General features: G+C 36.8%; 1 protein-coding gene across 2 annotated transcripts in view; it reads left to right on the top strand.

The window, feature by feature from the left end:
• The first annotated feature begins 474 nt into the window (after positions 1 to 474).
• Positions 475 to 24,467, top strand: part of LOC121322029 (mitogen-activated protein kinase kinase kinase 2) — a 145,059-nt gene continuing 121,066 nt past the window's right edge. For both annotated transcript variants that reach the window (XM_041261470.1, XM_041261468.1), the window contains exon 1: positions 475 to 854. The gene's annotated coding sequence lies outside the window, so the exon portion shown is untranslated. The remainder of the gene's footprint in view (positions 855 to 24,467) is intronic.

The raw sequence follows: 24,467 nt of genomic DNA, 5'->3' as shown, positions 1-24,467 counted from the left end.
ACATATGAATCCAAATTAACATGTATTTATACTAAAGTAATACAAAGATGACTACAAAAGATTTAGAAGTGAGTAGTTTTTCGAGATTTACAATTATACTGTAAATACAGTATAATTATAAATCTCGAAAAACTACTCACTTCTAAATCTTTTGTAGTCATCTTTGTATTTTGAAATATCACTGTCCTGGTCACAAAGGCAAAGTCTGTGGGGAATGATAGCCATTTTCTATACTTTTGAGGCATAAGCAATTAGGAAATAACACTCACTACCCAGGAACAAAAATTGTGTTACATAGTGTTATCAAATCTTTTTCAAAGAATCTTTAAAGCATTATTATACAATGTTTGAGAAGCACACGATGCAATACTGATTGAGTACTGTACTCATAATACGTTTCTGTTACAAGATCTACACAATTTTTATGACGTATGGAAATGCAGTGTACAGGTTATCTGTGACGTGGAGGTTTTGTGGAGATTCTTTGAAATCTCAGACTGGTTGCGTTACCTGGTGGTGGAACTGGACAACAACACGGCGTAATATTGTCAGCCACCAAAAAAACGAAACAATACCAGTCCTGCAAATATAAACGACATACTGAACACTGATGCGCCTAAACTAAATTTACAGTAATTGTTGTTAAATTAAAGAATATATTGTATCTCCTGCCTGTGCAATTTCATATAGAGGAAGCGCGGCCTGGTACTAGACGAGCGAAGTTGCTGCAGCCTCGGGATCGGGTGGAAATTATAGTCGGTCTCTCAAGCATCTGCTTCTGTGGAGTCTGTCAGCGGGCCGCGGGCTCTGAGAACCGGCCCTATGAATGAGGAAGTGGCACGATAGATCCTCAGGTAAGACTAGGAAATGCCCGCTTTAGATGATCCTGCGGTGACACTAATTAGGGTTAAATGGTACTGTATTGATTCTTTCTTAATAATAATAATAATAATAATACTAATAATAGTAATAATAATACAAGTTTTATTAGATTTCATCGGCTGTAAATCAAAACATGTTTGTTAAGGCAGGCTGTCAAATGCATTTAAATAGGTATGTTAGGGAATGGTTATTAAAAAAGAAAACGTGCTAAAATAACTACACGGGTTTACTTTGGAGGTATTTCAAAAGCAGAATGCATTTTTGTGAATTGTTTTTCAGTATGAGAAAACAATGCACTAGCGGTCACTGTACACTTTGATGTTCAATATGAGTCTTCAGAGTCTTCAAATATTTCAATGCTGTACGTGTTGCCATCATTTATAAGTTGGCATTCATATGGGTTTCTTATGACAGGTTTTCTGATAGGTTTGTTGTAACATGTTAAATTTTGAAATTGTAGGGAATTCATTAGAATCAAGGTGTGCAGAAATGGTGCGGTTACACTCTGTCATGAGACAGACATCAATACTGTGCTTTGAGTTCAGTTCAGCAAATTATTACATTATAGTTTAGGGTCAGTGTGGTAGATATCCTTCTTCAGGACGTATTTGTTTTATTTCTGTTGTGACAGTCATTTTTACTTTGGCTTATTTATGTTCTTTTTCAGTATTAACCAGTTAATTTAAAATGTTCAAAAGTATAATTTGCATATATTCAGACGTTCATCAGTGATCCTAATATACAGCATTTATCTTCAACGAGTTTGACCTAAAAATCATTCAAAGTAAAGTTTCTGCTTCCAATACAGAGGAACAGAAAGTGCTGCAATATGCATACCAGGTGTGTCTAAACTGCCAAGTTTTCAGTGAAGTCACGTTAGAATGAGGGATGGGTATTTCCGTATATTTTAATGATCCTGCACGTATCATTTATTAAACGGTTAAACCATTATACTATACTTTACATCACTGTGCCACTGGCAACATAATAATAATAATAATAATAATAATAATAATAATAATAATAATAATAATAATAATAAATGCTTGCATAATACCAACATTAAAATAATGTAAAAAAAAATAAAATAAATAACTATAGAGGCACAACTGAATTTTACATTGCTTCAATAAGTAACTATTTTTATTAATAGGAAGTAACGGTATAACACAAGTACAGTATGCCAACCTGGTCTCACAAGGCAAACTTTAACACAGTAACGTCTTGCTGAGGCTCTGGAAACGTTACCCAGTTAAAGTTTTTCTGGATCTACCACCATGCTCGCAGCTGCGTTACTACAGAACCCCAAATCTGTCTGTCACCTTTTCAGTGCTGGATTTTTTTTCAAACACAGAAAACGTACTACACGTGTAAATTATGATAGGTATGATAGATAGAAATTATAAATTTGGTATGACCTAATTGATGTCAGTTTAAAAAATATTTTTTTGTCATAATTATGAAATTAACATAGTGCACCCATGGGGTTGTTGAGAACTTTAGCTTTTGTACTTTTTAAAATATAACAGTTTTTGTAAATTTACATTGTGGTTCTGCTTCTGTGAGCCACAAGCTCGGATTTAAAGTGGCTGTTACTTAAAAATGCATTAATGGTTTCATATATATTTATATTTCTGCAACAGAAGCGCCTAGAAACTCAAGTGTGCATACTGAGTTTCATGAACTTGGATTTTTAGGTTAAATAAAACGTAAAATTAGCACTTTCAGCTAGTTAACAAGCATTGGTTTTTTCAACATTTCTCAGGCTAGGAATATCATAGGAAACTCATTCAAACACTTCTGAACTCGGCACAACCTGCTCGTCCAGTCCTATCCAAAAAGTGAGAACTTTTGGTTTGACCCTTTGCCAAAAAATGAGTCCAACTTCCCAGAAGTTTTCATACCAGTGTGTTTTTTGGGGCTGAAAAAGTACATTTTTGAGGCGGTTGGCACAGCCAAAAAACACAATGCCACGTTGCCCCCTTGTCCCACAGTGGCCAAATATAAATAAAAAATTTGGGGTCCTACCCTTCAAAAGTTATTTTGCAAAACCCCAGATTTTGCATCATTTTCCATGCTCCATAGCGCCACCTGTGGAAGGGTTGAGAGTTAAAAAATGCACACAGGCAAAGAGTAGGGTAGTACCTAATAGTAGGAGCAAACCCCGAGACTTTACCTTTTATATTTTGTCCCTGGGCCTCCCCCAAACCTTTGAGTCAACTCTCCATGATTGAGGGTGGCAGCCAAAAAACACAATGCCACCTTGTTCCCCTTTTCCCCCAGTGCCCAAATACAACATCTGGGGAGCCTCTGACTTACCCATCAAGAACTATGGTGCAAAACCGACAACTTTGCATCATATTGTGTGCTCCATAGCGCCCCTTGTGGAAGGGTTGAGAGTTCAAATATGCACACGGGCAAAGAGTAGGGTAGCACCTAATGCTCATGTGTTACCTCGTAGCTCAACGACCCCTGGGGTAACAAACTTGAGGGTGGTCTCTCTAGATGCAGTAGGGTCCTGTAGTATGTGTGCATTTGTAGTGTGTGTCTGCATAGCTGCTGCATCTGAACCTAAAAAGCCAAGTTTTGAAACTTAGTACACACTTAGACAGTGTTAGTCTGATACCAAAACACTTGTTTCTAGGCGCTTCTGTTGCAGAAATATAAATATACATGTTCGAGAAAATATGAATGAAATTTTTTGGTACCTGTCACTTTAATTCTGCGTTTGTAGCTCACAGAAGCTGAACCAGACTGTCAACTTACAAAAACTGTTATATTTTAACCCTTTGCAGTCCTATGTCGGACCAGGTCCGACATTACAATTTTCTTTTTCCAGTCCAATGTCGGACCTCCGACATCATCAAAAAGACGTCAAGCACAGGTCTCCAGTCGTTTTTTTTCCGGAAAAAGCCAAGAAAACCTTTCAATGACCGAGTGTGACCGATAGGAGCGTATCTGATAGCCCCAAGAACCACAGAGATAACATGGACACAAAGGAGGTTGCTGCTTCCGCATCCAGTGCTCAAATAATATCACAGACATTTGCAGAGCTTTTTGAGATGTTATAGATAAAATAATGACGTGGATTGCATTATTGAGGAGTTTGGTGATAAAACGAGTGATCAGGAGAGGATTTTTTTGGTTTGCACGTCTATAAAGTATGTGAAAACTACAATGAACAAGGGGTGAGTGGGTGGGACTTGGCTGGAGATGCAGTACCGAGTGTCCTTTTCTGATTCAGTGCTTTTTAAACCTCTTTCTCAGAAGAAAACATTTTTAAACAGCGCGTGTAAAATAAATTGGACCTGATGCACCTGACAAAAGCGCTGAATAAGTGGACCGCTAAGGGTTAAAAAGTACAAAATCTAAAAGTCTGAACATTGTATTAGTTTCAGAATTATGACAAAAATATAATAATAATAATACATTTAAACTGACATCAATTAGGTCATACCAAATGGATTTTTTTTTTTATCTATCACAGATTTTTTTCTGGCTCAAATAGAAGCTTAGTTTGTGACTAAGCACGGTCAGTCCGGCTTCGTTGTCACGGCAAACTTAACATCCATGCCCCTTCTTAACATTCAGATTTGGCTTATATAAGTCCAGGGATGCCAGTTTTTGGCCTGGAGTAACAGTATAAAACCTTTGGTATGGCCCAGTTGAGAAATGTTGGGCTTTTTTCCCATTTTCTGCAATTTTGCATGAGCTAATGACTAGGTGAACTGAAAAAGAATAATTGACTGGGAAATAAAGATCAGATTTTTTAGACCTACCTCTGACAAAGATATCATGTCATGTTATTATGATAAATCACAAGACATGCAGGGCTCTACGTTTAGATTTTTAACTACTGGCCCCTCGGGCCACTGAGCATGTGTTTTTACTGGCCTAGATGCAATTTTGTCTGGCCCAATACATTTATATATTTTTTCATGATGTTTTTTATTTTCAGTATATTTCTAACTATGGTAACCAAAGAGAGCCCACGTCTCAAAAGAAAGTGGCCCAACGAAGCCACTTAACATGTATATAGCAAGTGTTCCTTGTTTTGAATTATTTACAGGTTATTGAATAAACAAAGTAACTTGACTTCGATTCATCTGATGTCAGTACTTGATGGCTAGTTGTAATTAGTAATGTTAAACTATTGTAATGTTGGAATTACTTTCTGTTTTGTCCAGGTTATAATATTTACACTAAGATTATGTTATAAATGTATATAAATGTTCCTCTTTCCTGAGTCGGTCACTGTGACTGCTGTCTAGATATTTTATTTTATTTTGTTGATGCAACCGATTTAACCATCAATCATCCAGGCTGTCACATCCTTTACTTTCTCAATGAAAGATCAATTTGTCCATCTAACGTTAGTTTTAGCAACTTTTTTTGTAATTTCCTTGCCGCTTCACCGTTATCTTGTACCACTCGTGCTCTCTTTGCCGGCTGAAGAACTGAGTAATTTTTCCCGTTTTGTCCATTGCGACTACAGTTTATCTTTCTCCTTCGAATCAACTCGACCACACAGTGACAGCAGAGGCGGGAGTTCACTCCACTTGCCTCACTCTACTGTCGCTACAGCTGACCGCAGATTTAACGGAATGACGCGCGACCCCTGTCGGGGATGACCGCATCGCATGAAAATGCTCTACTCGTTCGCCCTTCTAAAAATAGGCTCATATTGAGACAATTTAAATGCAATTTTTGGGATTTTTTCTTGGGCAGCTCGAAATAACGCTTAGGCGGTCCGCCCAAGATTTTACATGCAAACAAATCAATGTATCGTACCTATCATAGTTTAACTCTCTACGTGTGTAATACATTTTAAGAACACATTCAGTATGTACATTCATAATATGTTAAAAAAAAAATTATCATTTGAAAACTACAGTACTGAAAAGGTTAAAAAAAAAAGAAAAGAAAAATCTATGTTTGAAACAAGTCCAGTGTTGAAAAGGTGACGTAAGACACTTATTGGGATTCTGTGGTAACATAGCCGCAAAGCATGGTGGTAAATCGAGCAAAACGTTAACTGAGTAACATTTTCAGAGCCTCGGCAAAACCTTACAATGGGCGGGTTGAGAAAGTGAGACGCTCAGAGAACGCTCAGAAAGCACACTGAGCTGATTTATAATTACTTAATGCTCTGCTACTTGAGAGCGCTGAGCCACTTTTAAAATGGTGATTGATAATTTTCTTGTTTCTGTTTCTGAGGTTATGATAGATGAGACGGCCCTGTGTGAAGTTACTGTCCCCCAACCCCTGTGTTTAATACCGATTGATCTGAAAACTAATGTTAATACTACTAGTAATAGTAATACATGAATAACTATAAACCAGTACTAAATTTTGGAAAATGAAATGATAAAAATTAATTGACAGCAATTTTTACCATCTTATGTAGTACTACATAAATTTATTAAGTCAAACCAATTTGTTGTGGGTCACTACAAAGTCAATTTGTCACTTCCGTCTGTCACCTCCACTTGTTTCCTGCAGGTGGCCATTCCGGAGCAAGCCGTTCTACTGAGCCGCTCTCACTTAACTTAGCTATGGTAACATTTTCTTTGTGAGACCAGGTTGAGTGTGCATAAAGCCCAACTTCTGCATAATTTCCAAACAGTAATTAAAGCCCACTCAGTATAATGTGTCTTCATTAGACAGCTATAAAATACAACTAAATGTTTACATTAAGTAACATACTGTATCATATCATATGCCATGGTACTGGTATACGTTTTACTACCTGAAGCCTTATAATGTAGTACAGAGGAGATGTTAATCATTGATCATATGGGAGATATTGAAATTGGAGAAGGAATCTATGAAAAAGACCTAGGAGTTTTTGTTGACTCAGAAATGTCTTCATCTAGACAATGTGGGGAAGCTATAAAAAAGGCTAACAAGATGCTCGGATACATTGTGAAAAGTGTTGAATTTAAATCAAGGGAAGTAATGTTAAAACTGTACAATGCACTAGTAAGACCTTATCTTGAATATTGTGTTCAGTTCTGGTCACCTCGCTATAAAAAAGATATTGCTGCTCTAGAAAGAGTGCAAAGAAGAGCGACCAGAATTATTCCGGGCTTAAAAGGCATGTCATATGCAGACAGGCTAAAAGAATTGAATCTGTTCAGTCTTGAACAAAGAAGACTACGTGGCGACCTAATTCAAGCATTCAAAATTCTAAAAGGTACTGACAGTGTCGACCCAAGGGACTTTTTCAGCCTGAAAAAAGAAACAAGGACCAGGGGTCACAAATGGAGTTTAGAAAAAGGGGCATTCAGAACAGAAAATAGGAGGCACTTTTTTACACAGAGAATTGTGAGGGTCTGGAATCAACTCCCCAGTAATGTTGTTGAAGCTGACACCCTGGGATCCTTCAAGAAGCTGCTTGATGAGATTTTGGGATCAATAAGCTACTAACAACCAAACGAGCAAGATGGGCCGAATGGCCTCCTCTCGTTTGTAAACTTTCTTATGTTCTTATGAATGTCATTGAAGTAACTTATAAAAAATGATGGTGAGTAAGTAGATTCAAGAAAATGCACAGAGTCCTTTTCTTCAGTCAGTTGCCAGGTTTATTGAAATATGCAGGGAGTCTGGTCCCAGGTACAGGACAAACAGAATACTCATCATTACAATGTTTGCATGACATTAAATACCCTTCTGTATAGATGGTCCACCTCCCCTTTCTCTGACACTTAACCAATGGTCAAGGTACAACACATTATTCTGTTAATTTGTGTGTGTGTGTGTGTGTGTGTGTGTGTGTGGTGTGTGTGTGTGTGTGTGTGTGTGTGTGTGTGTAGTCTAGTGTGACAACCTCTGAACTCAGTGCATTCTTCACACTCCTGGAGAAAAAAGGTCCATAAATCTTCCCCTTTGATCCCAGTGGCATTATCTCTTTCGATCTCTCTGAGAACCTCTGGGTCCAATGCCAGTCCCTGGGAGCCTTTTAGCCCCTTTATGCTTTGCATTCCAAAGTCTTACAGCCTGGCCCCTTCTGGTCCACAGCATTGTTATCTTTTTAGCTTGCAGTCAATGCTGGGCAAGAAACTTGTAGACGCAACGTCTCTATCAATTGTAAGCAGTACATGCAATTTGAACCAAACAGTCTGCTATCTGCAATATTAGTCTCTTTTCAGAAAGGAACACCAGTATAGCTCTGCCAGTCCACATGCGTAGCAAACTGCTAATCAATTCTCAATCCATGTTTTCCAACATACCCTACTTTTAGAATATAAGATGGAGGGGGGTGACCCGCTACAACCAAGTTGCTCACATGATCCCGAGCCCTCAGATGTCCTTTTCGCTGGTTCTGAGTAGTCACATCAAGTAATGTGTTTGTATAATATATTATAGTGAAGCGTGTTCCTCTCATTCTAAGTCTCTCCATTATGTGTAGGTATCTACCTTGCCTTCGCCTCTTTGTAATCTTTTATTGTACTACCTATTTCTCTTTGAAGCCAATTCTGAATATTGGTATGTTGCTCTGACCTACAAATTTAGGTGAATCATTGTTATTCTTAACTTGCATATTGTAGACACAAGGTCTCTATCAATTGTAAGCAGTACATGCAATTTGAACCAAACAGTCTGCTATCTGCAATATTAGTCTCTTTTCAGAAAAGAACACCAGTATAGCTCTGCCAGTCCACATGCGTAGCAAACTGCTAATCAATTCTCAATCCATGTTTTCCAACAGTCATGATGAACTAAAAGTCATCATTGTAACGGAACAAGTTAAAACGAGAAAACTTTTTTTTTGTTGGTTTATTTTTTATTTAACTCTATCCTTCAACTAGGGTGGTTCAATATATTTTTTGATTTAAACAGAAAAAAAAAAATAATCTAAATTTATGTTATTAATCAGTTTTAATCTAACTTAGATACCCCCAAAAAAACTAATTTTTTTTTTTTTAAATCAACATTATTCAGATGGAAATCTGCCTTGAATTTACTGTGCACGCTGAAATAACTAACTTTGAGGTTCAATAATTTCAAAAATCTGTATTATATTAAAATATTATCACAATTCAAATAGAAAAAAAAATGCAGATAGTTGAGTTGGTTGTACAATATGTGCCTCTAAAAAACCATCTCACAGTAAACCACCTGTGTGACGCACCCACTGAGCAGCTGCTTCAGTGCAGTAGGGCAGGGCTTCCCAACCCTGGTCTTGGGGATCCCATGTGTCTTCTGGTTTTTTTTCCATCTGCTCTCAGTTAATTATCTATACCCTTAATTAAACTAATAATTTGTTTAATTAGACATTTTTACTTGTTTTCAGCTCTTCAACAGTTGTAGATTTCACGTTAGCTATAACATTTTATAAGTAACTTAAACTCTGCAACTTTTTAGCTGAGAACAATTACAAGGTTTAATTAAGCAAATGATTAGTTGAATTAAGGCTCTAGTTAAGTAACTGAGAGATCATTTGGAATGAAAACCAGAAGACACATGAGGTCCTCAGGACCAGGGTTGGGAAGCCCTGCACTAGGGGCTGATGTAAGGATGGGTATAGTGCAAACAGTTGCGGCTGCAAAATCCAAGTTATTTTGCTCTACAGCCTATGTACACTTAAGAGCATTGCAAATTATTCAACACACACAAATAATGAGCTGCAATCATGATAATGAGGGTTGCAATGAACGTCGCCTGTGCCTCTGGCTGTATGAGGTTTGTGCAGCACTAAAACCAAACCAAACTAAAAACTATGTCACAGGGCTCTACAGTGCGCCTGTTTTGGGCACGTATGTGACTAAACATTATCTGGTGCGCCTAAAAAATGTAATTTAGGAGCACACTTGGGCCTATCTCAATGTGCTACTTGAAACTGCAAGGGCTAGTTGTTTTATTCACGGATGCTCCACCACAGTGCCTGAAGTCAATTATGCTCCTCTGCTGAACGTTTGAGCCATACGTTTGGCTCCAGCGGTGGATCCTCTGTTGAAAAAAAAAAAAAAAAAAAAAAAAACATCTTGCACAACTGTTAAATTACGATTCATTTTTGTGCAATGCACCCTGGGAATGTAGTTTATTAGTGTCCATTTCACATTGCAACAAAGCACTAAAAACTACATATCCCTGCTACAAGTTCTGTCTGTCGTGGATACAACAGGCGATCATTTGAAATGTTCTGTGCAGAATTAAGAAAATAACACATTACTTTCAGTCAAGAGAGACTTCCAAAGATGGTGTGGAAAGTGAGGAAATGCCAAACGAAGATGTTTTGAAAGCTAGTGGAGAGGGTACATCAAAGAGAGCTTGTTTGGAAATGACGGGGTCGACATCAGATTAAGTGACGGCGACCACATCTGAAACATGCTGGTTCAACCCCCAATGGTTAAAAGATTTCCCCTGGCTCTCATTTGATAAAGAGAAAAACACAATGTTTTGCATTGAAGCAGGGGAACCTTTGACAGGGAAGACTTTGTTTGTGTCGCGAAGCCAAAATTTGAAACGAGATAATGTTGTCACAGTATGTCCAAACACCACCTTATGTGTAGAGATGCCAACATAAAGAAAGGTCAGCCAAATCATCCCGGTACCAGACAGTTTGCTGTCAACAGGCAAGTGGCACTATCTACTGAAGATGCCAGCAGGCAGATAAAGGTAAAATTCAACATTGCCTAGTTTATCGCAAAAGAATTACTGCCTTTCACGAAATTAGCCCCAGTGATACTACTACATAAGTAAAACTCAATTGACATAAACCGACCTACGACAGTGAAGTGCGCTGTGCAGAGATGACTGGGCAAATGATTGGCTTGTCGGGTTAGGTCAGTGCATTACCTGTCGACACAGACATTTCCACCAAGGAGTGTGAAATCGTTTACGATGGAAAGCCTGCCAGTCGACTTGTCGGACAGCAGATGGTAATGCATTCAAATGCGAATGGTGAGTATCTACATGATGCTCTTTTTTAGTACAGTATTTTATTTTTATGAATGTAAAGCATTATTCTAATTGAGTGCAGCAGTTTTGTAAAATAATGTATGTGCATGGATTTTTATACTGTAAACAATTCTAGCTTAATTCGTAAAAAAAAATAGCTAGAAGCAGAACGTTATGTAAAACTCAAATTTACATACAGTATACATGTTCTGAAAATAGTTAACATTTATCATATAAGTAAAAAACGTAGACGTTGTACATTGTATATTTTCACCCCCAAATAATTAACTAACATGCTATTTATGAATGGGGAAAACATTTTTCATATGTCAAAGTAATACTGAATGTGTGGGGAAGGAAGAGAGGAAGGAAAAGGGGGTCAATTAAAGACAGAAAAAAGAGATCAAGGAGGAAAAAGAGGAAGCAAAAGCGGTCTCTTAATCATTTTATTTAATTTACTGGATTTACTATTTACTTTAATCTATTTAGCCTACTTTTTGCTTTGTAAAAAAAGAGAATACTTGTTGAATGTTTTGTTAGGTATTCATTATTTGATGTAAATGAAAAATATGTAATTGTTCTCCGTTTTAGCACATCTTGTGCAAAGTTGAAAAAAAAAGTTAATTGTATATATTAATATACATAAATATACAAATGCAGTCTTTGTGTGTGTGCTCCTAAATGTTTTCAGTGTGCTTCTACCAAAAACAAATTAGCGTAGAGCCCTGCTGTCAGTGGAAGGGCAGCAAAGTCCTCTTGAACTATGGAAAAGTTTCTGAGAAGGAGCTGAGAGCCTTAAGGGCTGAGGTGACTCTTCATGAAATTGAGTTATTTGGAAAAGCCTCAGCCAGCATGTTATGCTACCGAAGAGGCCATATGGTCCTCTATAATGGGGAAAGTCAATGCTGTTGGTGTTACCACAGTCAACCAGGAGATGAAAAGGTGAAATTTACCTATTAGGCCTGGATGACCTGCGGAGTGAGATGAAAAACACCTTACCACCGCATCCTCTGGCATCCCAAACAGAGTAACCCTGGGTTTGAATATGTGGGTTCTTCTCCGTCTTGCCCTTCTCCTCTGAAGGTTTTTCTGCCTGTCCTCAACAAGAGCTAAGCATTGCCACATCAGGAAGTGTACCACAGCAGCCACCCTGAGGCCAGTGACAGGTCTCTGAAGGTGTGTGGTTTTATACAGCTCTTAATTACCCACTTCTACAATGGTTTGCACCTTGTAAGAGGAGGTGAAAGTTTTTGGAGGGTCAACAATTGCCCAAGTGCAAGGCAAAATCCTTACATCTCATTGTAATGTTTGCGCCTGCTTAATTTTCCAGATCCCTGGCCAATTCTATGCCCTTTTCTTCATTTGAATACGGCAGGTGAAAACTATTCTTTACATGCACCACATTTTTAGTGGCTGCTAAAGTACCACTTCACAGCAGCTAAATACGGTTTGCGTATGCAAAATGCTGATTTTGGGTGCTATGGGTGTTTTGCAGCAGCAAATCACTTTGTATGTATTCTTACATCAGCCCCTAAGTCTGCACTGCAGTAAAATGTGTAGGAGTCATTTTAATAGGGTAATATTTTGTTTACAAAACTTAGCCTGTTCATATTGAAAAGTGAGAATTCCTAAACTAGAGACTGTTTATTATTTGGGACTGCAAACCCTGTATTTTAAATAGTGCAGTACACATTGCTGTGTATTGCCTGGGACGAAAGAAAAAAGATACCATAATACCAAGTGATGCATAAGAGAAAATTGTGAAGCAATTTCTAAATTAAAGTTTAAAAGCAGTATTAATTGGTAGTAAAAATGGATACAGTAAAGGTAAGCCATAAGTTGTATTTTGTTTCTATTTTTTCATGTATTCCATTTTTTCCTTTGCGTTTTATACAAAAAAAATAACAAATTTATGGAATTTACCAGCCCTTACATTTATAGTCTTCCAAGATCCTGAGTATACATACTTTTCCATGTCACTGTTTGTCATTAACTACAGAGTCTGAGAATGCACAAGTGCATAAATAAATAAATAAATAAAACTTCGCGTCGCATCAGGGTTTTTTTTTTTTTTTTTTTTGATGCGCAGTAGACAGCGCCACACCAGCACATCTATACCCAAGCGCCAGTTACCTTTCCTGGGTAAAAAAAAAAAGAAAAAAGAACTTACTTTATACTAAGCATTACATTTACTAACTATTCTTAGTTAATATAACTTTCATGTTTAATTAAATTATACTTTAAAATAGTATGATGATGAACTCAATTAGTTTGCTAATTAAAACTCAATATATTGAATTAACCACAGCTTACCATTTGAAGTGCACTTATGTATACATATTATGTTGTCAAAACTTTAAAAAATAGTTGTGGTAAGTTCAGTGTAAGTTAAAAAATATAACTTAGTGGAACTCAAAAGGCAATTGTATGGTTAATCAATTTTTTTAGGCAAACTAAATAATACATGCAATATATAAAGTTAACACAAATTTAAAAAAAAAAAAAATGTTCAGATGCATAATTAAAACATGAAGAATGTTTTATGGTAACGATAACAATTTGAAAATTGTGTTTAACATAAAGTATTTGAGAGTTCTGTTACTTTACACAGTGCAACTTTGCTAAGTTAAGTGATCCTGTCTCTCTGAATCTCAAATCATAGCCAACCCCCTACTCCACAGATACTCCCATAGAGATGTTAGGATAAGTATAACATGTTAAAAAAAAACCAAACAAACAAAAAAAAAACAACTCCACCCAGCCTATCATAAGGTAGGGTGGGGTTGTTACTCAGATCTACCCAGCCCATCAGAAGACAAGGTGGGGTTGTTACTCAGATCTACATAGGAGCTAGGGGTCTGTTTGGAATTCAGAAAATGACTGTGACCATTTTGAGGTAGCCTCTGCTTCCAGGTGTTGATTGTCTCTGAGAAAAACAAAAACAAAAACACAAAAAAAACATTTACTATGAGCTTAAGTGCTTTTCAGCAATAAAAATTCTCTAGAAAAAGCTCACCAGAAGCCTGTCGGCATTTACATTGACCTCTTGACATCATGCTGTCCTCAACTTGGTGCTGTAGTTACCCATTTTCAAGTCCATCAAGACTGCCCATGTCTTCTCTCCCTCAGGAACAATACTACCCACTAACAAAGGAAGTCGTGTAAGTAATGTGGCATTCTGATGCCCATTTCCTCCTATTGTCCCTTTTGATGCAAAGGTCTTGGAGATTTATTGTGGTCTGTCAACTTTGTCTGTGTGCTGATGTGGGAATGATGCAATCTTACTGTTCAAATACTCTAAAGTAAAGTACTTAAGGCAGATCAACTCTTTAATGGAACCGGTACAATACCCTCCAAAAGATCGTGACGTATATCTGGTGGGAAGCCTGTGATAGGGTGGAAATGCTGCAGTGACTCGCGCAGCACACAATCTCCTTTCACACCAAAAGTGACTGCAGGAATGGCTTTCATAACTACATGCAACCTATTTGAAACGAATGGAAGCTTGAATTGTTTAGCTAGCTACCTTGGTTGGTAAGTAAATGTTATATTGTCCAAAGCTGAAGACATGTTAGAAAGCTGCCAGTTATGTTAGGTAGCTAGCCATTTAACGTGTTAGCAGAATTTTGCGCAGGAGGGGCACAGAATTCAGATTGTGACAGCTATCTAAGGCTCTTGACAAAGCTGAAGGTGTCTAAAACGTTGCAGATATATGTAAACAGTGCTTACATCATTGAATCATTAGTCGGTTGAGAAGCTAATGCAATCGACATTTGTACTCACCGAGACCTATCCTCAGGTGCACTGCTTGTCAAGTGTGGAAAAAAGAGTCCAGGATTGCAGTGAGGCACACAGGCAAACCAGGCAGTCGCACAGACGCATTTGTCCAACGTCATGCAAAACGCACAACCGATTGGCTAGCCTGTATTTGAAAATTGTTTTTTGTAAATTTCTAAAGATAGATTAGTTTGAAAAATAACCAGAAATATTAGAAAGATAAAGTTTTTAGCATCTGCATCTCTCCACAACTATCCTGGCATTGTTCAAGTTATGCTCAACTCAACTGTGTTAACTAGCTAGCTTTCTGGCTTAGTGAGCTGACTTAGCAGGCTGGCAGCTTAGCAGAAATTATAACAAATTATAACAAAGTGTACAGACTTGATCATGATTCGAAAGTTTACCGTATGCAATTTCTTCACCTCCGCAGACAGAAGATATTAAACGTTTAGTTAACCTACAATATTAGTCGAACTCCAGGAAGAGCCGCCATATTTTAGATGATTTTTCTCGACTGTGCCATCCAACGTCGATGACGTTTGTGATGTCACACATTAATAAACTCCAACTGAAAAGATTTGTGTCAGCAAATCTAATATCAGAAGTTCTCTTTACATAAAATCCCAGATATACAGTACCAGTCAGAAGTTTGAGTACACCTGCTTAAAACCAAGTTTTTCGTGATTATCTATGCTTTTAACTGTATAAACTTGTCTATAAACACTTTGGGCCTGATCTTCACGCAATCCCCACGCTAAATTTGTGCCTCTCAAAAAATAGTGCTTTGGCACAAGAGATATTCCAAAACGGCACAAAGCAGTTGCAAGACATTGGAATATAGCAGTTTTTTGAGCAATTCGCAAATCTGTTTGTGCCTCGCAAAACCGTCTGCGCATTCACTACCAATATAGCAACTGCACACAACAGTCAAGCGAGAATGCAGAATGATAGACAGTCACCATTAGTAATGCGATAAGCTGCTACAGTTGATGTTACCACAGTATGTACCGATGTGACAGCAGACGAGACCACACAATATATCATGCACACGTACATACAGACCATTCAAATACACAACTGGCTCCATAGCTAGGCGCGTTTTCAAATTAATGTAATGATAACGCCACTGTTTTATTGAACACGGACAGTATTTTATCATGAGGAAATACTATATAGGTTTCTTTAAAGACCAGCTGATCCGACATAGCTGTATGTTTTTGAAGTAAAAAAAAAAAAAAAAAAAAGGCTTGGATACTGTCATTTTTTTCTGAATGATTTTTTTTTTTTTTTTTTTATATAAGTCGTGCTGTGACAAAGGCTACTGTGGTAGCACACTCTGATTTGTAAATGTATCGAGGTCATTCACCTGCGAAGTAAACATCAGTCAAGCATTTTTATATACACAATACACAGCAATGCATTATTTTATTCATTTTACTCAGGCATTTGAACATCATGATTAAGCCCATTTTGTAAGGTTTTGAGTGTCGCAGGAATGGATTTTTTTCGTTAGGCCATTTTTTTGTAAGAATCATAATTCTAAGTACGCTCCTAAAATATTAATTGTAGCCTACTATGATTTCTCAATAAATGAACAGACTCTGTACAATTAGCAACACCGACATTCAGCAAACTGGACAGCTGCATAAAAACGGCCAGAAATTACAGTTAACAGAACTGTTTGTCCCGCCTCAGTAAACTTATGATTGGAATGCTGCAGAGAAAATACAGGTCTTTGATTGGTTGATCGTATCACCTGTCTGATTTTAGGAAAACGTTAAGTATGGCTGCCCACCCCTCACCCGTAATGCACAGCAACCTGTGGAATAGCCAAATAAAGCAATGAGCCACAAGATGGGTGTATGACGTATTTATACAATTAATTTACAGATGTGTGGCAACACACAGCAAAGATAACAGGCAGGACCCCCCTCCCCTCTTCATCCTTCTCTCAGTCTACATTTCCAATATGGCAACTTGGCACAATTTCGGCACAAAGGCCATTTGCGATGCGCATACCCCTCTGTGCGGTGCTCAAACCTTTCAAATATCGGGCCCTTAATATTTCATTATATGATACGTGTACTTATATAAGCTGATAATTATAAGTGAATTGCATTCAAAAATTTAATTTTAAATGAAAATGTAAATCTTGTCAATTTCAATGAAATGGTCATCTAAAGCAAGGGGATTTCAGTCTGAAGCCCAAGTCAGTAAAAAGTCTGAAATGTGTATAACACAGTGTTAGAACACTGGCTTAAGTATAAAGTGTCTTTGTTAGATGTTCACTGAGTTAACTAGCATGTTACCTAATTAACCTTTTGTCACCAATTATTAACAGGTGAGGGTCCATGATTACTAGAAATATAGGTACAAGTTTGTCATTCCTGAATGTAAGGGAGCAGAAAATGGCAAAATACGCTCAGTTAAGCAAAGAATAAAGACAGTCTGTAATTACTTTAAGAAATGAAGGTCAATCTTTAAGACAAATCGCAAGAACTTTGCAAGTGTCTGTAACTGCTGTGGCCAAGACCATCAAACAATTTGAAGAAACTGGCACTCATGAGGACCGAACAAGGTCAGGCAGGCCAAGGGTGACCTCAGAATTAGAGAACAAGTTCATTCGAGTCACAAGTCTGTGAAACCGGCGATTAACTGCCCCTGAAATACAAGTTTCATACAGCTAAATGCTACTAGAAGTACATATGTTTAAATAGCAACTGTTCAAAGGAGATTGCATGAAGCTGGCCTAACTGGAAAAATTGCTGCAAAGAAACCATTGTTAAGAGTGCAGAATAAGAGGAAGAGACATGCCTGGGCCAAAAAACACAGAAACTGGACGTTTGAGGAGTGGAAGTCAGTCTTAAGGACCGGTGAGTCAAAGTTTTTTTTAAATAACTGTAAAAAACAAACCAAAAAAAACCAAAACAAAACAAAAAAACCTTTCTTATTTGTGTATCTGTAGTGTTCTGTGTTTGTGGTTCGGAATTACCGAAAAATTACAATTACCAGTTTTTGCCTATTATTCAATATTTTCCTGGTACTATTTTCTAGGAAAGACACAATATTTTGATTAAAATAAAAGGACCAATGATAAAATATCCCCTTTCTGTGATAAAAATGAATTGTTGTTTTATTTTGACTCAGACATTGTAATAAGCAGCCCTACACTGTATCCTAGGATACAGCAGACGTTTAGACATCAGAGTATCAAATAACGTCCAAACATGGTTCTCTGTCACTTCACAAACACATTATCACCTGATTATGTTGACCAATCAAAGTCTGATTATTGTGGCAGTTGCTGGGCGTAGTAGGCTTAACTACTAGCTTGATCAAAAACTAAATTGACATATTTGCACAAAAATATAATATTTTTAGTTGATGAGGAACAGGGAGAAAACATAAATCAGTTTGTGAATATTCAAAAGAAAACAAACATTTTGATACTACAAAAATCAAAAATAGGGGTCAGATGAGGTAGAGGATGCAAAAGTGCTGTAAATACCACTGCATTTAGGTACATGTTTGCGCTGACAAAAAAAAACTAAAAGTAAGCGACACATTAAACTAAAACACTAAAGTGAACTGAGAGACAAGCAATCCATTTATTCTGCTTTAACACACGCTTTAATAAAAGGAAAGCGCAGAATGACTGTTAATAAGTTTGTCAGAGCGCTGTGCTTTGTTGGACAGCTACTGTGTATTGAAGGTATGTATTGGTGACTTTGTGCAAAGTACTGTCTGTCCATTAGCAAAAACACTGTCTAACGCCAACAGTCCTAATCATAAATATTTGACAGAAAATGGTGATGCTTTAGTTGGTAAAATTATATGGAATGCATTGATGGAAATTGCCATTGTGATTTTTGACGCGTCTCCCGATGGCTTGCACCACCCAGTTCTGTCAATTTTCTTTTCTTTTTATGATTTCAAGATGAATAAACCTGGCTTGTTTTGTACTGATGTCATGTTCATACCTTCTGTACTATTCATGTCAGAACAGTGATTGCCCAAACGTTCGCAAAGTACCAGCTAACATGGAACAATGTGGGTTCGACTTGCAGAGATTCTGATTCATCATACATGCCAGGGGCATTATTAGCAGAAACCAGAACTGCTACGCATCATATTCCACATGTAAAGTGTGTATACTGAGATTCCCCCCTCCCGATTTTTTACCGATGTTTCAATTAATTACTTTTTACCAGTTTTATTCATATTTTAATAAATGTAAAATAAATCTGAAAAATTCCCCCAATTTTTTTTTTTAAAGATAAAAAACGAAAACGCATTCATAAACTCAATCTCGTTGTGTCAGAGCGCACTTTGACAGTTCGTAAACTCCTGGTGTGCTCTGTAGTGTCGTTCGAAAACACAGGAGGTGAATTTCAGAGCTGCATTCTCATGGCATTCACTTTCAAAATAGCTGAGTTAAATCAAACTGAAGAGCAGCAGTAGTGATTACAGTAGTATTAGACTTAAGAGTTGAAACAAAAACATTTAAACGGTACTTTAACTGCATAATGAACATAGTTAATAATAGTGCTATCAGTATTACTGAAGTATGTTTTAAAAGTAATGAGTAGTTGTTTCTTGATGAAAGAAATGTACAGTCATTTTCTTCAGATATTAGTTTGGTTTATTCAATATATACAGGTTTAATTCCGGAAACAAAAAGAGCACTCAAATCAAAACAGTACAGATCACACTTTCATATGCAAACTGCACGGTGCAAAACTTAAGTTCAAAACATAACAGAACAAAATAATATAATGCAATACTGTAGGTTTGATCTTCCAGGACTTCTCGATCGACAAGTCTCCAATACTTGTCTTTATGAAAGAGAGAAGTGAGCTGAGCTGAGTGCACCTTGATTAAGTAGCCACTGACCTCAGCCCCACCCTCCTTCCTTCTCTTTGTGGATTCAGTCACCCAGGGCAACCACTTGTTGAGAGTCTTATGTACGTGTGTGACAGAAAGACAGTGATTCTTGGTGGTAAATCTCCCTTCCGACCTGTGAGGACGCTAAGTAACGGGAACAGAGTGCCTTGAACTACTTGACCTGACACCTTGTTCCGAGAGTTAAAAAGAAGTCGGTCATATAGAAAGGAGACAGAGCTTCGGTACACTAACAGTGACCCGAAGAGAAATGATGTGGCAGCCGCTGATTGGAGAAGGAATCGTTTACCAAGGGGTCATGAGTTTAACCAATATTATCTCTTGAGCGCATCGGTTCCTCCAGCAATGTGTGATTGTGTTTATTCCAGCATTCAAATGGTCATCGTCAGTGCAGTTAATGAAATCTTGCAATCTCGCATTTACCAGTTACTATACCTCTTCTGATAATCTCCTTTTAAAACTAACAGAGTGTACAAACCTGCAAACACGTGTGTCTTATATTGCATTCAAACTTCTTTCCATGTTATCAAACAATCATATTTTCCACGAATGACTGGCTTACATGTTCATCCTCACTGCCAGATTGAAGATCTTGTAAAACATTACCAAAAGTGTTTTCAATCATTGAAAAAAACATAACTTTTGTGTTCTCCCTGCCGACTTCCATTTTCAAACCATTTTAGGTCATTTGCAAACTAAAGAAAAAATTCACGGTCTGAAGTACTCCGAAGAGATTTCTTAGACGATCTTTCAGAGCGTCAGATTGAGTTTACGAATGCACCCTATCTATCTGCCTGCATATTCTACTTGGGGTAGGCGGATCGATACCAAAGTAATCGATATTTTTGATAAAAGGTTTTTTTAAATGATATTGATATTTTGGCTAAAGTGTCGATTATTTTGATTACTTTATAAGAAAAAAATCAGAGTTATGACAAATAGGTGAATTATGTGCATACAGTAATGTATTATCTTTTCTTAACAGGATGCGATTGGTTAAATCATGATCATGTGGGTTGTTGGTGTTGGATGTTCTTTACTGTCATCATAGCTGTGTAGAAGAAAACGAAGTCTGATACGGGCTTACTTTGAGCCATGCCCAGCATTTCACAAAGCTCTTTGCAATATCTGTAAAGACAAAATTCAGCACAGTGGAAATACAAGCAATTTATTTAAACACCTTAAAAGCTGAAGCATCACAATGAATTTGGCGAACTCGATACAAAAAAAGCGACTCAAGAAGAAGCAGCAGTGCTTTTGAAAACAACGACTTTAAAACAGTCATCTGTCCAGAAAGCCTTCTAGAGATTCAGAACTTCGGGACATTTTCCAGGTAGTAATATTGTCTTATCATGACCTCTTAACTGTTTAGTATAAATACAACATACTGTGGAATCAACGATTACTTTGTTTTATGGTGTAACATTGTCATTTCTTAAATGTGGCCTTTTGGGTTTTAAAATTAATAAAAATTATCAGTTTAACTTCACGTGTATTAATACATGTAATTAAATGTAATATAGTATACTATAATATTACAAAGTGTACCGTACAATACTATTACTTTTTGTTATATTTTCTGTGGATGTTTTTTTTTAGGCTTGTTGCAAATGGCAGTTTTTATTTTTATTCGCTTTAAATATGTTTTTAATATTTCATAAAAAGCAGGCATTATACAAGGTATTCCAACATTAATATATTAATAACAAACACTTTTTTTCTGCACTGATTAAACTGATATACTTATTTAGCAGAGTTGTGCACTTATGTAATTAATTTACTACTTTGTAGCACAGCCAAATAATGCATTTTTATTATTTTGTAAAGGTGCTTGAACCCCGATATGAGATTCCAAACGGGAGATCTCTGATGCATACCGAACTCCCTCAACTATATGATAAAGTGAAGATGTGAAGAGATGAAATGTGAAGAGATTACTGTAAGCTGCAGGTAACATTGTTCTGACTTTAGATATCTGGACATCAAGGGCAACAGAGGCATATCTCCCTGTCTTGTGTCATTTTATAGATGAGAACTGGCAACAACAGTCCTACATTATGGAAACATCAAATATACCTGGACAGTACACTGCAGATAACATTGCTAAGCATCTGGTAAGAATCACACTAGATGGGGCATTAATCACAAAATCCAATCTGTGATTACAGACAATGGGGCTAACATGGATGCTGCTGTGCGTAAACCATGTTTTGCGCATACTTTGAATTTAATAGTTAAAGACTCACTAAAGGAGGACTAGTTTGGAGTTCCTTCTGCAGCAATGTAGTACCATTGTTGGATTTTTCCATCACAGCACAAAAGCAGCAGAGAATCTTAAAGAAATTCAAAAGCAATTGAATATTCCTGAACATAAGTTAATACAGTCATTGGAAACTAGATGGAATTCCATCTTCTACATGTTGGATAGAATACCAGAACAACTGCAGGTTATTACAGCTTCACTGTGCCTACTTGGAAGGAACACGCTGTGCTTAATGAAGAAGAACTGGTATAGATAAAGTCCACAACTGATACTCTAAAACCCTGTTGAGAAGATGTCCGTTCAAAACTATGTTTCAATATCTAAAGTCATACCCCTTGTTACAGTACTACAAATAACAATGTCAAGTGCAGAGTGACAAGATACTTCACTGGCAATACACCTGTCAATGCTTTGCAAATGTGAACTCCAGAATATAGAACAAAATGTTGGACATCAGATTCAAGAATCTTGTGTTCTGACAATAGAAATGTTGAGAACATTAAAAGTCGACCCATCAGTGAAGTGCAGTCACTAGACTACACAGCCCCTACAGATGCCCTTGGATCTGCTTCAGCATCAGCTTCTTCTGCTGATCAATTTGGACATTCTGACAGTGGAATATGGGCAGAATTCGATTCTCAAGTGCTGGCATCCCAGCAGCATCATGCAGTAACCACTGAAGCACATGTCGAAATGTGCCGATACAGTGAGGAAAAGGTGATTGCAAGGAATGAAGATCCACTACAGTGGTGGAAGTCCAATGAATCTACATTCAAGAATCTGAGCAAAATTTCTCGCAAATACCTGGGAATAGTTGCCTCATCAGCCCCCTCTGAGAGAGTGTTTTCAAAAGCATGGGGAGTAATTAGTCACAACTGCAATCGGATGAAGCCAAAGCATGTCAACATTGTTCTGTTTTTAAATAATAATATGAAAAAATAGTTAAATCTTGTTAAATATTTTGTAAACAGACCCTTTCTATTTTGTTTTATTTTTTATTTAAATGGGTTTCCAGAGGTTTATAAGCACACCTGAATGCTGTAAGAAATTATTATTCTATAGTTTACAGGGGCAGGTAAAAAAATGTTGATTGTGTAGCAGACAGTGTTCTGTGTTGGTGCGAAAAAATACCTAAAACCATGACAGCAAACATGCAAAAACATATACAGTATTGCAAATAAAAGAACGTTTATCTTTGATTCTGCTGTTTTAAGTTATTATTTCTTTTACGCTTGCAATAAATTATACATTTGCTGTTTCAGTGGTAAAGAATAACCTGGCCTGGATTAAATCAAAACATGTGCCTTTATACCTGACCTCTTAACATAATGTGGAAATAATTGAAAATAACCTTGAAGTAAAGTGAATTCTTAAATCATGATAAATATTCTGATGCAAATGACCAGTTTTATTGTAATTCAACATAGATATCAAGAGAAATGTTGGTAGTTATAAAGATACAGTTGGTTAATTAAACTTAAAAGCTTCAGTTTTTTTTTCCTAGTAAAACAATGTCAGCAGTATTTAAATAAAATTTAAAAAGTAATCAGTATCAGCGATATTTGCCCAGCATTACTTGGTATTTTATCGAAGTACAAATGAGCAGTTTCGCCCATTCCTATGTTCTGTGTAACGTTGTTGCTAGGTAATTCACTCCCATTGCCTCTAGTGTATACCAAACAGTGCAAGAGTTTAAGGTGCTTTGTTGGGATAAAGATTATAAATTATGAAATAATTAATTTAAAGTCAAATTGTTTTTTATTTTAGAAAGCTATTCATTTAAGCATTTAACAGCCCAATTTGTTTGTTTTGTGGTATAACTTTTTTCTATCACATCAATGTTAAATTTTTGTACCTGTAAATAGAGTAGTAATGGTAGTAGAAAGGAGGAGAGCGAGTGAAGACGAGAGTCGGATGATTAAGACATTGCATGTAATAATGTAAATGCTGTCAAAATATAAAAATATCCACAGTACAAAAAGATGGCTGATACCAACTAAAGGAGAAGAATAAAACTGAATATCTGACAACTGGATCCGACCAAAGTTACAGAAAATAAAATACCAGAACAGCGTCTTGTTTAAAATAGCAAAGTGGTTCATAGTGCAAATTAATATAAACTAGAAGATATGACAAGATACCTTGATGTCTTCAGTATCTTCCATGACAGGTATTTTGAAAGGTGTTTTCTTTGATTTTGGAGGCACAGTGATACTGGTTAAGCACAGATGCAGTGGTTTGCCTTTGTTGCCTGTCTTTTTGGTTATTCAGAAACAGTTGTACTACATTCATTAGGCTACATACACCCATTAAAATAAATATACATTTGCTGTTGTATTGTGTTTGCTGACATTTAATGTTCTGGTCTTTGAATGTAGCATAATTTACTGTAGGGTCGCTGTACTGCTGTGTTTTCTGCCCATTGTGGAATATCAGTTTAAGCTATATTTAGCTGCTGTTTTCTAGCAATTTCCAGACATAACATTAAATTTTCCCGTGTAGTAGGTGCAAGTAAAAAATACCTTTTGTTAACTTGTTGTTGCAGCTTTATCAGACTGTCAAAATGAATAATGAAGCCATTTAAAACATAGGCGAAGTTGTAGGCAAATAATTTGAGAAACATCTTTACTTTTCTCTGTCTGTTGGTTGTCCCTATGCTATGCTGTCGCAGCTGTGGATTCCTCTCAACACAACATTGCATTTTTAAGCAAGTCCCGTTTAGGTGGAATACAAATTTTAA

Source organism: Polyodon spathula, chromosome 10, assembly GCF_017654505.1.
Source record: "Polyodon spathula isolate WHYD16114869_AA chromosome 10, ASM1765450v1, whole genome shotgun sequence".
Taxonomy (NCBI): Eukaryota; Metazoa; Chordata; class Actinopteri; order Acipenseriformes; family Polyodontidae; genus Polyodon; species Polyodon spathula.
This window is presented reverse-complemented; position numbering and strand designations above follow the sequence as displayed.